The sequence below is a fragment of the Halichoerus grypus genome, chromosome X, assembly GCF_964656455.1.
Source record: "Halichoerus grypus chromosome X, mHalGry1.hap1.1, whole genome shotgun sequence".
Classification (NCBI taxonomy): Eukaryota; Metazoa; Chordata; class Mammalia; order Carnivora; family Phocidae; genus Halichoerus; species Halichoerus grypus.
The window spans coordinates 4,612,889-4,630,087 of NC_135727.1; the positions used below are offsets into that span (position 1 = coordinate 4,612,889).

General features: G+C 50.5%; 1 protein-coding gene and 1 long non-coding RNA gene across 8 annotated transcripts in view; one reads left to right on the forward strand and one right to left on the reverse strand.

Annotated features, from left to right (window-relative positions):
• MTMR1 (myotubularin related protein 1) overlaps positions 1-5,833 on the reverse strand; it is a 61,534-nt gene extending 55,701 nt beyond the window's left edge. For all 7 annotated transcript variants that reach the window (XM_078064514.1, XM_078064512.1, XM_078064511.1 and 4 more), the window contains exon 1: positions 5,680-5,833. The gene's annotated coding sequence lies outside the window, so the exon portion shown is untranslated. The remainder of the gene's footprint in view (positions 1-5,679) is intronic.
• Positions 4,829-14,122, forward strand: LOC144380490 (uncharacterized). Its single transcript, XR_013444657.1, has 3 exons — positions 4,829-5,512; positions 13,408-13,463; positions 13,848-14,122. It is a non-coding gene; the product is annotated as an uncharacterized LOC144380490 (long non-coding RNA).
• Positions 14,123-17,199: the final 3,077 nt, after the last annotated feature.

Sequence of the window (17,199 nt, forward strand, 5' to 3'; positions counted from 1 at the left end):
TAAGAACTGAAATACTGACTGACAACCAGGAAGTAAGATTAGGTTCCAGGCTGATTTTAAATGAATCAACCAATTTTTTTTTTAAAGAGTCTAGGTATTAGACAGTTAAGCATGTTATTCTGTTTCACTTAATGGAATTTTACTATATTACAACTATATGGAGTGAATATTCTTAATGTAATGTACATGGAATATTAATTCTGAAGTGACATATTTATCTTATAGCATGTTTTTCAAATAGACTTTTAATGGAACAGTTGATTGTGTGAGTTTAAAAAGACCAGACTAGACAAATGATGTCCCGCCCGCAGTACTAACGCTACCTTACATTTCCGTCAGTGCACTGACAACTTACAGAGGCTCCTCTGGTCTGTTAGGACCACAGAGCCTCACAACCACAGTGTGATACGGCGGCAGATCAGGGACCAGCCGACATGTTTCTGAGATGAGAAAACAGGCACCAGAGGTGACACGCCCGATCAGAATGTGACGGGCCTGCCTCCAGCCCTACTGAGGCTGTCCGTCCAGGACACGACACAACCAATAGTGACCACCTCACGGAACGGGAAGGCAAAACAGTCACAGAACTGCCTTAGACGAGAACACAGTCCCGCAAGGAAAATGGCATCTTCCACTTGCATGGTGCTCTCAAATGTCACCACATTTCCACACACAGCCTCACCTGAGCCTCACAGTGACCCATCTTACAGATGAGAAAAGTGAGGCTCCAGCATTTGACCAAGGTCACATGACCGGTAAGTGGTCGGGCTGTGCCCACCTGACCTAAAGGAACACAGAAGCAGACTAGGCAGTGAGGGAATTAAAGATTGCCTTCAAGGGGCCAGGCTCCTCACCAAAGTACTGAAGGAATCAGGCAAAGGGCAAAAGATGCTCATTAAAGTTTACCCTGCAGGTAGCTTTCACTGTAAAGAATGTTCCAGACCTATAAAAATCTCATCACTAATTAAACCCACACTCATACATTGGAAAGACTGAAAAAAGTGGAATCTCTAGGCAGTATGTAAAATAACCTAAACAGTAAAATGAAGATATTTGATGTTCTCTACTAGATGTGATCTAAATTTCTGCCTCTGATCAAGATAGCCCAGTGGTGAGCCACGGGGCTGAAAACATAAGTAAAAAACATGCCCTGAATGAGCAGACATTCCTATCATATGTCATATGGGCATTCCTATCATATGTCATAAATCTATTTACTACAATTTCTAACTGAGAGGAAAAGAGGGAAAGGGGAGGGCTTTTAGTTTCTTTTTTAAAGGCTAAGTCCCCTTTATTGCTGGCTATATCATACTTTTCTTATCACACTGCCTTCTTCCCTGCCAGCACCCACCCCTGATTGCAAATCTAACAGTAGGAACCTGCCTGGTCACCCACTGTTGTTACCATCTGCCCAGCATCCCTTCCTCCTCCTTCTGATGAGGGCACTTCTCTACTGCGGGGAACTGTCCTTCCCCACTTCACAGGATTCTGGCGGGGGAACAGAGCGGGACGGATACCTCGCTCCTCCTGAGCCCACTTGCAGGGGAGTGACCTGGACCAGGCCAGTCCCAGGCTTTCCTCTTGGATCCCAAGCTGCGTAGACCCACCCCCAGCACTGCTGCAGGCCACTCCCCACCCCCACCACCTTGAGGAACCCACAGAGATAAAGAATGGAACAAGAAAAAACAAGAGATGAGGAGCCCCGACAATGCTGTGTGCGACTCTGGCTCCAAACGTGCTGTGGCCATCTTTCCTCGTCTGCAGCAGTCATGCGCGCCAAGACATTTCCTTTTTGGCTTAAGCTAGAACGAGTTGTGTTTTTTGTCACTTGCACCCAGAAGTGTCCTGGCCAACACAGTCACAAACAGCATGGTATAGTGGGCTGGTAGACAGGAGGCTTGGATCCAAGTCCTGTTTCTGTTACCAGCTAGCTCTGTGACCTTGAGCAAGCCACATCCTCTTGCAGGACCGCAGCTTTGTCGTCATGAAGTACAGTACTCAGGAGAGAAGGGAGGGCTCCTCAGTCCGTGGGGCACGGCTGAACCTCGCCTGGAGAGCCAGATTCCACTCTAGGGGTCACTCTTCAAAGAAGAGTATGAATCAGAGCCTGTCACGATGACAGATCACAGAAGGCAGGCCAGGTTCCCCCTGTGCAATCTCCCACCACCCTCCTGCTATTAAGAACCACCTGCAGTCTGGAGGAGGCCAGCTTTGTTTCTCCAACCTAGATTCTCCTGATCTGAATGCCCCACGATCCAAGGAGACATCTGTACTAGCTGGTCCTGAGACCTTGCCAACTCGACCTGTCGAAACCGGCACCGGGGGCTCAGCCTGCAACCCACTCCCCCACCCCTGTGTTTCCTAGGTCAGGGAAGAGCACAGCCAGTTACCCAGGTACACCATGCGCAAAAGCTGGGGTGGACCTTGGAGCCCGCCCCCCACTTCATTTCACCTCACATCTGAATGCTCACCAAGCCACATCACTCTTATTGGCTAGTATCCTGAGAATGCACCTTGCTCAGTTCCTAATGCAACTCCCTTTTCCAGACACCCAACATTCTTCTGTGTTCTCCTCCTGCCTCCTGAATTTAGGCCCCATCTCGAGGCCAGTGACTCCCAAATTTAGGTCTCCAGCCCAGACAACACCCCTGAACTCCAGGCCCATATAAACCAACTGCCTCTTTGACCTCTGCTCTGGGATATACAACTAGCATCTCAGAACTGATATGTCTGAAGCTGAGAGCCTGCTAGTTTCCTAACCATGTCTCATTCAGAGGCTTCTTCATCTCGGCAACACCATTTTCCCACAAGCCAAAAATCCTGGCATCTTGATTCTTCTCTCCTACCCAACAACCAATCGTCCTCAAAAAGTATTGGCCCTACCCTGCAGGTTTTCTTCAAATTATATCTACAGTCTGACCCCTTCTCCCTTCCTCTGCCCAACTGCTCTGTCTAGGCCACCGTCCTCTCTCATTTGGATGACTGCAATAGTCTCCTACCTGCTAGTCTCTCTGCTTCAACCCCTGCCACTTGCAGTCTGTTGTCCACAGAGCAGCTACAGGGAGCTTACTGAAATCTACACCAGAGTATGCCACTCGTCTGCTCCAAAAGCCCCAATGGCTCCCCATGACTCTCCACCATCTGCCCTCGTGACCTCTCTGACCGCAACCCTTACTCCTCTCTCCCTAGCTCCCTCCCCACTAGTGACACTGATCTCCTTGCTGATCCTTGCACACTTTGCACACTCCCACCCGGGGTGCACAGGCCCCTGCCTGGAATGCTGTCACCCTCAATATCTGTATGACTGGATCCCTCCCTTCTTTAGGGGCAGTACTCGAATGTCACCTTTCTCAGCCAGGCTTTCCCTGACCATCCTATGTAAAATTCCAATTCACCCCCCAAACTGCAGGCCCCCAACACCTCATATCCCCCTCCCAACTTACTTTTTCCCTAGCACCCGTCACCATCTAGCAGAGAATACAGTTTACTTGTTTTTTTGTCTACCTCTGTCACCATACTCTCCACCAGGGCAGTGATTTGTGTGTGTCCGTTCCCTGCCAAATCCTCGGGCCCCCCACAGTGCCTGACACAGAGCAGGCGCTCATATATAAATGAGCAAGTGATCAGCATTTCCATAACCTACTCAGTAAGACTCCCCGCCTCCAGTCCATTCACCACACCACCGCAGAACAAATGTTCTCAAACATCAATCCCATCCTGTAGCTCACCTGATGGAAATCCTTTTGTGGTCCCTATAGCTAGGGTGACCATATAATTTCCCATCCAAACCAAGACACTATTGTGAGTTGACCGAGGATGCACCGGGTCCACCAGTAAACCAGCACCATCCTGGGCAAAAGAGACCACCTGGCCCAACCTACTTGTAGCTACAGGTACACTTTTGTTAAAAGTGCAGAATTCCAGGCTCTACCCCAGTGGGGGACAGACTAGACTTAGGGTGGGACCCAAGAATCTGCACTTGGATCCAGCACTGGAGGTGATTCCTACGCAGGTTACACAGAACCATGCCCCGAGAAGCATGGCACAGAAGATAAAGGCACAATTCCCTAGGAAGGCACCCAAGCCCCTTCAAGATCTGGCCCCTGCCTCCCACACATCTTCTGTCTTACCAGTTCCCCACGCCCAGCACTGCCCGCACGGCCTGCGCCACTGCACATTCCACTGCCAGGGCCAAAAAGTCCTCCCCACCCTGTCCCCTGGCTAACTTCTCATCCCTCCCCATTCAATTCAAACGTCAGCTTCCTCAGAAGGCCTCTTTCCCTTAACTGCCCGTAATCCCCACCCCCACCCTCCCCTAAAAACAAATCAAGCACCCCACCTCCATGTGCTCACAGCGCCGTGGATCACAACTAAGTCTGCAGAGGTTTCTGGCCCTCACCCCGAACCTCCTGAATCAGAAGCCTTAGGAGTGGGGCCTGGTCACCTGGAGTACTTAAAAAGCTTCTCAGATGAGTCCCATGCACGCCCCATCCAGAGTACTTCTGTGTGTACCTCTACCCTAGCACTCAGCACATTCGATTTAAATTGCTGGTTTGTTCGTATTCTTCACTAGGTGGTAAGCCAGAGAGCAAAAGCCATCTTGTATTATTCTCTAACTCTCCAAGCCCCCGCACATTGTAGAATTATGTGCAAATGAGTGGAATCCTGACCATTCCAAGTACTATCTTAGCTGTGATTAGTTCTCAGTGAAGCCGACCACTCGGGTGATTAATTTGCACAAATACATTGTAATGACACTGAGGTAGAAACAAAAGGAGTGTTTCTTGTTGTTGCTATGCTTCGGGAAACTCCCAAAAGTTCAGCTCTCTGTTATGACTAACACCGGCAAGAATGAGCATCTGAAACTGACCAAACTGCCTTACAACACTCTCTTGCCTAACTGCACTCTCGTGTCAGCGAAATAGCCAAGACGTGGGAAAACTGGATAGTCCGGGCTACGGGATAACCAACCCATCGCTCATCCTCGGAGCCTTAGGGTGGCCCTTCCAGCTGGACACGGTCGGTTTCTACTTCTGATTTATACTGGCTCTGCAACTGCCTAAGAAGCAGTAGTAGGCTTCTGTGTTCACGAAAACAATGAACCGGGTTCCTTCAAAGTGTGAAAGACTGAAATAAACGATTGTGTGTTCTTGCATCAGGAGCACTTTGGAAGTTTTCCATCCCAGCTTTCCAAATCAGGGTAACTTTGCCTCCATCTGCACGGGCTGCAATACCCACGGGGTTGCGTCCTCCAGTCCCCACTTCCAACCCCAACATCAGAGACCCCCAAGCAGCAGCGGCGGCGGGATTTTGGTCTTCCGACCCCGGGAGGGAAGGCCACGGTAAAAGAGGAGAGTCCGGGTGAAATTTCCTCCCAAAGGCTCCGTGGCCGCGGCAAGGCCAGCGAGGCGCCTTCCAAGGTGCGACGGGAAGACGCACTGAGAAGATTTGACAGCTGCGAAGCCCCTCAGGGGCGCAGGGAGCCCCAGCCCGCGAGGCGGAAGTGAGCCAGGTGCGCGGCCCCGGGAGGTGGGGGCAGGGTCCGGGGTCTCGGGGAGCGCGTGCGGGGGGGTACCCGGCAGGGCACGGAGCGGGGGCACGCCCGGCCTTGGCCGGCGCGACGCGCGAGGCCTCCGGGGGTCGGGGCGCGGGGACCGCGGCGGCCCGGGTCCCGCTTACCTGTCCAGAGTCTCCACGCTGGGCTGCCGGGAGCCGGCGGCGGGGCCCCCAGCGCCCCAAGGGGGCCTCCTGCCGCCCGCCGGGCCCGGGCCCGGGCCCCCGCCGCCCTCGCTGCCAGCCGCCGCCGCCGCCGCCGCCGCCGCCGCCGCCGCCGCCACCGGCCTGTCCATGGCGCGCCGGGCCCGCCGCCGCGGGTAAGCCGCAGCGAGAGGGGAGCGGCGCCCGGAAGGGCCCGCCCCGCGCCGTGCCGCGCCGCCCGCCGGCTCAGGCGGCCGCCGCCATTAGCTGTCACCTGGCGGCCCCGCGCTACCCACAAGGCCGCGCGCGGGGCCGGGGGCGGGGGGCGGGGAGCGGCGCGCGGGGTGGGCCGCGCCCCCGTCCGCGGAGCCGCACCTGGGCCCAAGCCGCCGGCGCCCGGAGCCCGCGACGGCCCGAGGGGCCAGGGAGGTGCCGGGCTGCAAAGAAGTCGGGGGACATTCAGGAATCAAAAACGATGTGTTTCCCCTCGGTTTCCCTGCCCAGGGAAGTTGTGAGGTGAGGGCAGCCCAGGCCCCCGGGCGTCCATGGTCTTGTGGTCTCCAGGCACGAGCAACTGCAGACATTTTAGCAGCTTCTCCCCACGCCATTCGTTCCTCCCTCCCACAAACCCACCTCCCCGCCATCTGTGGGGCCACCGAGTGTTCTGATGCCGCCCTCGGAACTTCCGCCCCTGGTTTATATTAAGAGTAACATATAACTTCTGTTGCTATGGAAATCCAGCCAATATCTGATGATGAAGGCTCATCCCCTCTCAACTCACCCCTGATTTTGTTAGGGGTGGGGATGGCAATCATGACTAAGCCCTTTGTTGTGATTTCCCTGGGTACAGACAGCAGAGCTATGACCCTGATAAAAAAAAAAAAAGCAGACCTGTAGACGGGGAGATGCCCATTCCCATCTCAGACCCATCCTGCTTTGCCAGCTTGATAACTTAGAACTGAACCTTGAGGATGAGGATGTGATGCCCGGAAGCCCCACAGCCATCGTACACCCAAGAGGGGGTGGGCCTGGGGTGAAAGGGTGACAAGGTGAGGAGGCTGGGAGGAAGCATAGGAAGATCTCCAGACACACTGGGAGACTCATCTCCTACGGGCTCTGGTTTTAAATGTTTAATCCACTGTTACAGACTGAATGTTTCTGTCCACACACACAAACCCCATGCATTATGTTGAAGCCCTAACCCTCAACTGATGGTATTTGGAGATGAGGCCTTTGGGAGTGATTAGGTCATAAAGATGGGGCCCTGGCATGATGAGATTATTGCTCTCATAAGAAGAGACACCAGAGAGCTTGGTCTCACTCTCTCCGTGAGCAAGCACTGTGGAAAGGCCCGAGGACACAGTAAGAGACAGCTGTGGGTGAGCCAGGAAGAGGGCTCTCACCAGGAACTGAACCTCAGTCTTGGACTTTCCAGCCTCCAGAACTGTATGCAAGCATCCTAGCTGCCCTGAGATGTGTCAGAAAGAAAATGGTGAAATTTTAAACATGTTCAGTACTGTATTCTTCAAGGAGGATTAGGCCATTGAGGAATTCACTGTGACACTGTTAGACTTCCAATTCCATTAAGCAAACATAGGACTTCTGGGACAGAGAAGCAATCAGACATATTGCTGCCTAAGAAGTTCACAGTCAAGTGACATTACCTGCTGGTGAGTGCCATGGTGGCAGCAAAGCCGACAGGGCTGTGGGAGGAGAGGGGTTAGGAAGGCTTCCGAGGAAAGTACACGCAAAGCTGAATCTTCAAGTCGTTGAAGGCAGAAGGAACAGTTATGGACAATGGTGTGGAGCTGGTTAAACAGATTATGTGCAAGTGAACTCTAAGAGATCTCCTATGGCTGGAGCATAAAGTCAGACAAGGCGAGTGAGAAGGTCAACTAGAGGCCAACAGGGCCAAGACATGGAGCATCTGTTATGTTAGACGTCAAGAAGTTCGCACTCTGTGCCGGATTCTGGTACAGGCAGGGCTCAGTGCCCTTGGAGAAATGCTATTGTACAGTCCCTCCAAAGACAGCTGCAGTAACAGCCCCCGTTCCACAGGCTCTTTTGCAACGTGACCTTGCCACTCCTATATCAGAAGGTAGAATCTATGTCCCCTCCCATAACCTCTTTGGACCAATAGAACATGGCAGAAGGGATGCTATGTAACTTCCGGGGCTTGGCCTTCAGGGAGCTGCAACTTTTGCCCCGGATTCTGGGAATGCTTTCTTGGAACTCGGCGGCCACGCTGTGAGGAAACCCAACCAGCCACACAGAAAGGCCCACGTGGAAGAGAACCAAGGCTCCCAGCCCACAGCCCCAGCTGAGTTCCCCAGCCAGCAGCCAGCACGAGCTGCCAGCCATGTGAGTGAGGACATTTCAGGCCTTCTAGCCCTCCCAGCGGTCCAGCCAACATCCGGTGAAGCTGAAGACTCATTCTGTTAAACCACAGATTTTTGAGAAATAAAGTGGTGTTTTGAGCCCCGAGGTTTTGAGATGTTTTTTGGTGCAGCGGTAGGTACCCAAATACTGCTCTTGCTGTCCGGCCCACGCCCCCACCCCCATCAGCTTCCTTCCACATGCAGCCAGGGGTCCATGCATGGTCCCCCTTGGGTGTGACCCCCTTGTGCCCTACACGACCTGCACAATGATGCGCGTGGCCTTGACAGGTGCCGATGGGTTATCCAGGTGGCGATGTCCAATAGACTGTTGGTCACAGGGGTCTAGAGCTCAAGAGAGAGAGGTAACAAAAGAGTTGGTACATTTTCATAAAGTTTGAAAACAGAGAAACTCTTTGAAATTTAATCCTCAGCTCCACAATGTGGTAACTATGGATGAGGCTACCACTTTCATTTCTGGAAAAGGAATCAAGCAAATGAAAGTGGGCCTGAGGATTCCTTATCAAATGAGTTTCTCAAAAAGATCATTTTGCTATAGGAATGAGCAAATCTCATCTTCTGTGGGACAACACATGAGTGCCCCTGCAGAGAAATGGTCCCGTTGTCTGGAGGGGTCCTAATGGCAGTTTAAAACAGTAAGATTTGGATCCAGTCTTTGTAGGCAACAGTAGAGGCCGTCCGCATCATAAAGCAAAGCCTGGTGCTGTCTGTGGCTCCAGCCCTGGGAGTGTGTTCAGTTCGTGGTGTTCGTTTTTGTGTCTATTATTGTGCTGTTTAGCCCAAAGCAATTCCTGATAAATGTGGCAACAGATGGACTTAGGTTCTGTGTGTCCTTGCAAAACATTGCTGCCTCGGATCCAGGTTTGTAACAAGTTCAGCATTAACCCCATTCATCCCAGAAGCACCATCTAGCCACATTTAAAAATGTTGGCTTGTCTACATATATGTTTCAAGACTTTTCTCAACACAGTATTAGGCACTGAATTCATCTTCTATCGCTGCCATAAGAAATTACCACAAACTTAGCAGCTTAAACCACACACATCTACTTTCTCGAGGTTTCTGTAGGTCAAAAGTCCCGGTGGGCTCAATTGGGTCCTCTGCTTAGGGTATCACAAGGTTGAAATCAAGGTGTTGGCAGGGCTGGGCTCTTTTCTGGAGGCTCTGGGGAAGAATCCAGCTCATTCAGCTCCCACAGGCTGCCTTCATTCCTTTTTGTGCTTTCCATGTGGCCCCCTTCCAGCAGTGGTGGGTCGAGCCCCTCTTATTCTTTGATCTCTCTGGCTTCCCCTCCTGAAGCATCTCTTTTGCTGCTGGCCAGAGAAAGTTCTCTGCTTTTAAGGACTCATGTGATTAAATAGGACCCACCTGAATGATACAGGATACTCCCCCCAGCCTAAAGTCTGTAACCTTAATTATATCTGCAAATTCCCCCCTTTGCCATGTAACATAACATATTCACAGGTTCAGGGATTAAGGCACGGACAAAATGGGGGGACCAGAATGTCTACCAAGGATACCAGGTCAGGGTTCTCCAGAGAAACAGAACCCATAGAGGGTGTCTGTGGGTACAGACAGAAAGAGAGAAAGACAAAGGGGGATTTTGTTTAAGGAATTGGCTCACACAATTGTGAACAAGTCTGGAGTTTGCAGGTCAGCCAGCAGACTGGAAATTCCAGCACGTAGCAGGCCTGACCTGAGTCTGAAGTCAGAGTCTGGAGTAGAGTTCCTTCCTTTTTGAGGGGACCTCAGTCTTTGCTCTTAAGACCTTCAACTGATTGGATGAGGCCCACCCACATTTGGAGGGCAATCTGCTTTACTCAGAGTCTGCTGATTTAAATGTTAATCACATAAACAAAATACTTTCACAGAAATATCTAGATTAGTGTTTGACTGAACACCTCTGCACTATGGCCTACCCAACTTGACGCATAAAATGAGCCAACACAGGGTCCGAAGGTCCTTTTGTGAGGTTGATGTTCTCAGTGACACTTGAAGTAAGTACAGCTAAATGAGTGGAGTTATTAATTCCTGTGCCTCCATCAGCTGCATTAGGAAATGCCACAGATTACTTAGTTGTGCCTCCAAATTTATCCAGAAGGCCTCAGCCATCAGTTTAAAATTACAGACAGGGCTGAAGGGTGGTTTGGGAGGCTTTGGCTCTGTGCCCCGTGATCTCTACCACCACTCATTCTTTGATATTGACATGAAATGTCCTCAGTCTTACGGCAGGTGCTCTACAAAAGCTCTCCTTCCCATGTCAACTGCTACCCAGAGACCCCACACTTCCAAAGCTCGGGCGACTCCACTGGCCTCAACCTGCCGAGCATGTTTCAGAGACATGCTTTCTGCCTCACTCCATAAATCCCCCTTAAGGCAGCCACACTGAAGCAGTCAGGACAAGGTCCAGCAGATGAGATTATCATGGAATCCAAAGGAAGAGAGAAAGTCATCTTCAGAGACCAGGGAAAGAGCCAGGGTAGAGGCATCCTGGGGGCGAAGATCACAGAGTTTTAAGTGGGAAGGAATGCTCTAGAGTGTCAAGTGGTGCCGAGACACTGGTCAGATGGGGCAGAGAGGTGTCCCCTGGATTCGGCAGTGAAGATGGTGTGGAATTGATGAGAGCACTTTAGGGGGACAATTGGGTTGAGAAATGGCTACAGCATGTAGTCGGGTTCTCCAAAGAGGCAGAGTCTCTCTCTGTCTGTATAATGAGATTTATTATGAGGAATTGGGTCACGCGATTCTGGAGGCTGAGAAGTCCCAGATCTGCCATCTGCAGGCTGGGGAACAAGGAGCACTGAGGCAGAAGAGGGATGTCTCAGCTCACGGGTCAGGCAGGAGGAGTTTCATCTTAGCCATTTTGTTCTATTCGGGCCCTCAGTGGATTGGCGGGTGCCCACCCGCCGAGGGGAGGGCCATCTTCTTTACTCAGTCTGGCCATTCAACTGTTAGTCTCCTCCAGAAACACCAGCAGGTATCTGGACATCCTGTGGCCCAGTCAAATTGATACATACAGAGGGGAAGAAAGGGAGACACCGAGTTCAAACCAGTTACTCCCAGACTTTTGGACGGCATGCACCAATAGCATGAAAAAAACCAAAACCAAAACCAAAACCAAAGCACACAAGGGTTTCGTTGCAGCATATGGTTGCCAAGTAGGGACTTTATACATCAGCCTCCAGCTTCCAGAGCAAATGTTAGGCCTTCCATTGACCTGTTCGTTGTGCAGAGTTTGGAGGGGTTCTTTTCATTCTGAACACTACCCCACGAGGCTCAGGCAAGTGGGAAGAAAAGCACGTGATTCCTTTGCCACCTATGACCGCAGCGCTTTCCGGCCCCAGGGCAGACTGGGGAGCAGAAGGGCCGGATCTGCCTTCGCAAGACCTTCAGTGGAGGGTTTGACAATCTGTTGTGAATGTTATGAATTTGTGAATGCTAAAGTTATCCATCTTCAAATATAAGCTAAAATATCAGATATTATATAGGGATCACCCATTTCTCTTCCCAACTCTGAAATAGCATGGATCATTGGCTTGCTGTCATTCGGGGCTGAAATTTACAGGCAGTGAACAGTGAGGAGGGGAGATGTGTTAATTTAGGGATGAGAAAGGTATTCTTCGGTGTTTCGCTTTGACGAGACTCTGAGGGGGGCCGGGGGCAAGTTTCCTGGCCTGGCCACCGCGGTTTGGTTCAAAACCGGCTCCACCCGCCAGCACGGGGCTAACTTGGGGCGAGTGACTTCTCTGTGCTCGGTTTCCTCGTCTGCCACTACCACGGCTAACACAGCTCATCCTGGTCTTGCTGTGGCAATTCAAGGGATCTTAATACACGTAAAGCACTTAGGCCAGTGGGCGGCACATGGTGAGCGTGACATAAGCTATTATTCTTTAATGACAACTATAAACACTTGTCCTTCATGATGTGGACCACGTTGAGCTCCAAGCAGACTCACTTGGTCGCCTCGGCCCCCAGGCCCTGGCTGCGGGGATGTCGGCTGCTAAGGGCGCCCCAGCACCCCCTTCTCGGCAGGATTGCCAGCCCCTTCTCCTGAGAGCTCTTCTGCAGGGCGTCACGCGCGCTCGGATCCCTGCCTGACCTAAGACAGACATTCATGTGTCAGTGGGGAGAACACTGGATTTCCAAGCCGGCATGGGCCCTGGAAATGAAATTGCAAAAATGCATTCAAATTCCAAGGCCTCTTCGGATCTCTTGCCGTTTGCCATTGCGTTATTACTTTCCAAGAACCTTGTGGCGGAAGCATTTGCGTTTTTCATAGAAATTGGTAGAAATGTATACATTCATTCCCTTAAACATTACTGAGTGCTTAGTATGCGTCTGACATTGTACTAGGCTTTGTGGCCATACGGAGATTACTCGTTTTCGAGGGGGACAAAATGGAACTTGAGGAAATCCGGTGGATTGGGTGAACAATGAGAGAAAGCCACCCTGGTTTCCGTACCAGGAAGAGTTGTTCTTCTTGGAACAACTGATTTAATTTTTAGCTGAGGGACGCTGTGAATTACAAAACCAATCGTGTCATCTGTGCTTGGCTGAAGACTTTAGAAACACATATGTGACACGCTTCTGGTAAGTGTCTAAGATCTTGAAGCTTGAATTCTATCTGCTTACCTCATCTATTGTTCCTGCTTTTGTGTTCTCATTTCCCTGATGAACTTGCTTATTTTTATCTTATGTGTATTTTTATAAGTTTCCTGAAATTCTCTTTTTACACGGTTGTGGACATTGGCTATAAAAAGGCAAAAACATAAAGCTACAGATTCTCTGTTACGTTTTTTTCTCATGGTGGTAATTATTTTCTAAACTCTTCAAACTCAGTTCCAGAGCACAGGACACTGGCCCGTTACAAAGATCGGCCGTATAAAGAGCATTCCAAAATTCAACTTTCAGTTAATCATGCGTGGCAGAGGTACGAGTCATCCTTATAATGATGTGCAATCAGTTTGGGAATGTTTCTAATTCTGGAGATGGCCGCCCACTGAAATTCTACACTTTTGTTCAGCCCCTTTTTACTTCGTATGACATTCTGGAAACAGATGCTTGGTCCCTATTGCAAAGCAGCAACAAAAACCACAACTTCCCCTGTCAAACATTCCATGAAGAAAACATGATTCCAAATGATTATGGGACCCAGTAGGCTGTACCAGTCAGGGACTAATCAGGAGACTGAAACCACGGGGTCGCTTGAACAGGGAGAGTTCAACAGGAAGAACTGCTAACGGGATTGGAGTAACAAGAGTTTGACTAGTAAGTAAAGAGATGATGGCCCCTGAAAAGACTGTTATATTCACAGATCCCAAAAGGAGGGGACATGCCACGCCACTCGAGGCCACACGGAAAAGCACCAGGGTCAGTCACGAGGCGGGGAGGGGGGCCGGGGGCAAGAGCCTTTATTGTGGTTTCTAAGGGAAGGGAGGGGCGAGGCAGGGCAAACAGGCTGAGGATTGGCTGGTTGGAGTAATTTCAGCCAGCTCTGGGCCATCCGGGCTGTCCGTAGCTGCCTGGTACCTGGCCCTGGGGGTGATGACAGCAGGGGGACAGGGGCCTGGAGTGTGAAAGCCTTTAGACAAAGGAGGTGGTTGGGGATAAGGGCTCTGGACTGGTTGGTTTACATTTGTAAAGCGTGTTTGCAAGACAGTTACTCACCGTCTCTGGGAATTGTATAACCCTGTGAAGGGTCAGCTGTCAAAGCATCAGAGTACCGAAAATAAAAGGTCTGCTTAATACATGCAGGAGCCAGTACGGAAGATGCTGCGTGTTCACGAGCCAAGCCCCGGAGGAAGCTGTGCTTTGCAGGAGGCTAGCAGGCGAGGCCCACTGGAAAGGAGGCCCACCGGCAGGGGAAGGGCAACCCCTTTCTCTCCCAGTGGCCCACATTTGATCATGTCGCTCCCCTGCCCCAGTGGACTCCAGCCAGTGGAGGGTGGGTTTATCCTCTGTGAAGGGTGCCTAGGAACTCTCTGTACTTCCTGCCCGATTTTCCTATAAACCTAATGATATCAGATATCATCAGATACGTGTTTTGCAAATATTTTCTCCCACCCTGTGCCTTGTCTTCTCGTTCTCTTAACAGTGTGTTTCACAGAGCAGATGTTTTTAATTCGAATGTGGTCCATCATGTCAATTTTTTTCTTTCATAGGTTGTGCTTTTGGTGTTGTATCTAAATACTCACTCCTAAACTCAAGGTCACTTTGATTTTATTTCTTTAAAGATAATATGCACAGTAATTTTATAACCTGCACCCAGTGGTGTGCTGATAAAGTTTTAATTATCAGCTCTCTGAAATAAAAAAAAACAACCGACCACCCTGATTTGTAGCATTTGCTGATTTCTGTGGTATAAATCCTTCCACCCTGGCCAGTTTCAGACCACTATCCTGACATCATGGAGTACTGAATGGCTGGAGAGGCTCACCGTTGGCTCTCACGAGCCCGTACAAGTCCTCTCCTGCTATCTGTCTTTTCCGTTGGTTTTCACCGAGGGCTTTCTATCTTTGCTATTTTTTATTGCAAACTGTTCACGTTCCTTGGAAAATGATTTGTGAGAATTCCTAGAGGCTGAGGATGAAGATGTGTTCCTCTAGAGTATTGCATTAGCTTCTGTCAAGCACCTGGGGGCGCCATAAGCCTGGTGCCTGAGATTTGTGACGGTTACTGGGGAAGTCAATTTGGACTACATACCACAGAGCCTGCTTCTCAGGAACGTTTTCATCTTCCTCCGCCTCTGCTTTGGGCCATTTTGAATTTGCTGACAGTCCTCTGATATTGCAGATGTTGCTTAAGAAAATGGAATTAATCAGGCATGGTCCTCCTCCTCTCCCCAGATTCTGTATCCTCCTTGTATTCTTTTCCTGCTGGTGCTATAACAAATTGCCACACATTAATCGGGTCAAACGACGTACATTTATTCTCATGCAGTTCTACGCGTAGGTCAGAAGCCTGACACTGGACAAAAATCAACGTGTCAGTACGGCTGTGTACCTTCCGGAGGCTCTGGGGGTGAATCCATTTCCTCGCCTTTTCCAGCCTCTGGAGGCCGCCACATTCCTTGGCTCACGGCCCCTTCCTCCATCTTCAAAGCCAGCAATGGTGAGGTGAGCCCTCTTCCAATTTTAAGGATGCTTGGGGACCCACCTCGATAATCCAGGATGATCTCCCCAACTCAAGGCCATCTAATTAGCCCTGTGAATTCTAGCTGCAGCCTTAATTTCCCTTTTCTATGACACCTCACATATTGCCAGGTTCTGGAGATTAGGACGTGAACATCTCTGGGGAGCCGTGATCCTGCTACCACACCCCTCCACAAATGTTGCTTTATCTGTACCAACCCTCCTCCTCTACAGCTGAGAAACAGAAGTCCCTTCTGTTGTTCAAGGCAAATCCTTCTCTGCCTATATCCTGGGGCTCATGCCCACTCTGGGGCCTTGAATCTCTTGCTCTCCACCAACTCCTTCCTCCCCATAGATGATACACTTAAGTCTCTTCCTTCAAAAAGCACATTCTTGGGGCGCCCGGGTGGCTCAGTCAGTTAAGTGTCTGACTTCGGCTCAGGTCATGGTCCCAGGGTCCTGGGATCGAGCCCCGTGTCCGGCTCCCTGCTCGGCGGGGAGCCTGCTTCTCCCTCTCTCTCTGCCCCTCCCCCTGCTTGTGCTCCTTCATGCTCTCTCAAATAAGTAGAATCTTAAAAAAAAAAAAGGCACATTCTCCTGGTCTACTCTCCCAATAGCTATGATCCAATCTCTCTTCTTTCTTTATACTCAACTCTCTAGAAAGAGCAGCGTGGCCCTGTCTATCCTTCCTTCCTTCCTTCCTTCATTCACTGACTCATGCATTCAGATAAATATCTGTTGTGCACCTACCACGTGCCAGGGGCCCTACTGGGTGATTTTATCCGCAAATCTGTTTTTCTGTATACAGTATGCTCAGCATGTCCCAAACAGGCCTCAGCACTGCCCCCATTTGCTCCTCCACCCTGATATCCTCTCTACTCATCCACACTCCAGGCCCGGTCCTCTACGTCTGATCAACTACAAGAGCCTCCAACCGGCCTGTCCCCAGTCTTGCCACCCTGCAACCCACCCTCCACTGGCTGCCACAGTGGCTCGCTTTTTATCACGTCCCTCCCCTGCCCCAGTGGACCCCTTCAGTGGCTCCTATGACCTAAAGAAGGAAATACCCGTTCTTTACCGTGGCCCGGAGGGAGTTCCTTGACCAGCGCCTGCCTACGTCTCGATCCTCTCCCAGTCCCGTGCACCTTACGATCCGGGAACACCAACTTTCTTTGGGTTCTGTACCAGATCCTTCGATTTGTACTGTTCCCTTCTCTTTGTTGTTTTACCATGTATACACGCCAAAACAAGAGTTTTGTTTGGTTTTGAACTTCGACGAATGGAGTACTATTGTATATATTCTTTTGTTTCTGGCTTCTTTCAACCAACAAGCTTATGAGAGTCATCCGTGTTGTATGTAGCTGTGGTTTGATCATTCGTCCTGGGTGCGTATAATTCCATTGTGTGAATACGCCACAATTCATCCGTTCTACTGTAGATGGGTATTTGAGGTGTTTCAAGTTTGGGGGGGGCATTAGAGACAATGCAATGAATATTCTTGTACATGTCTTTTGGTGCATAGAAGTTCTCATTTCTCAAGGGCATCTATATGCCTGAGAGTGGAAATGCTACATCAGAGGGTAGGCGTCAATTTTACCAGATGATGCCAACTGCTCTTCAAAGCAGTGTATGAGAATTCCTATGGGCCCACAACCTCTTTAATGCTTAGGATTGCCAGACTTTTAAAAGTTTTGCCAATACGTGGGTGTGGGATAGTATCTCAGTGTGGTTTGAACGTGCATTTCTCCAAAGACAGATGTGACCGAGCTCCTACTTAACTTTCAAGACTCCGTTCTGACGGCATTCCCGAGAAGTTCCTCCCTGACCTCCCATCCTTTGTCAGAGCAGGCGGCACCCTGCGTGGGAATTAGCCGTTGACCGAACCGTCTTCCCTCTAGGCCAGGCGCTCCTTGAAGGAGGCCACTGTTTTACTCATTTCTGTTTCCAAATAAAAAACGGCTGGCACAGGTCTGGGT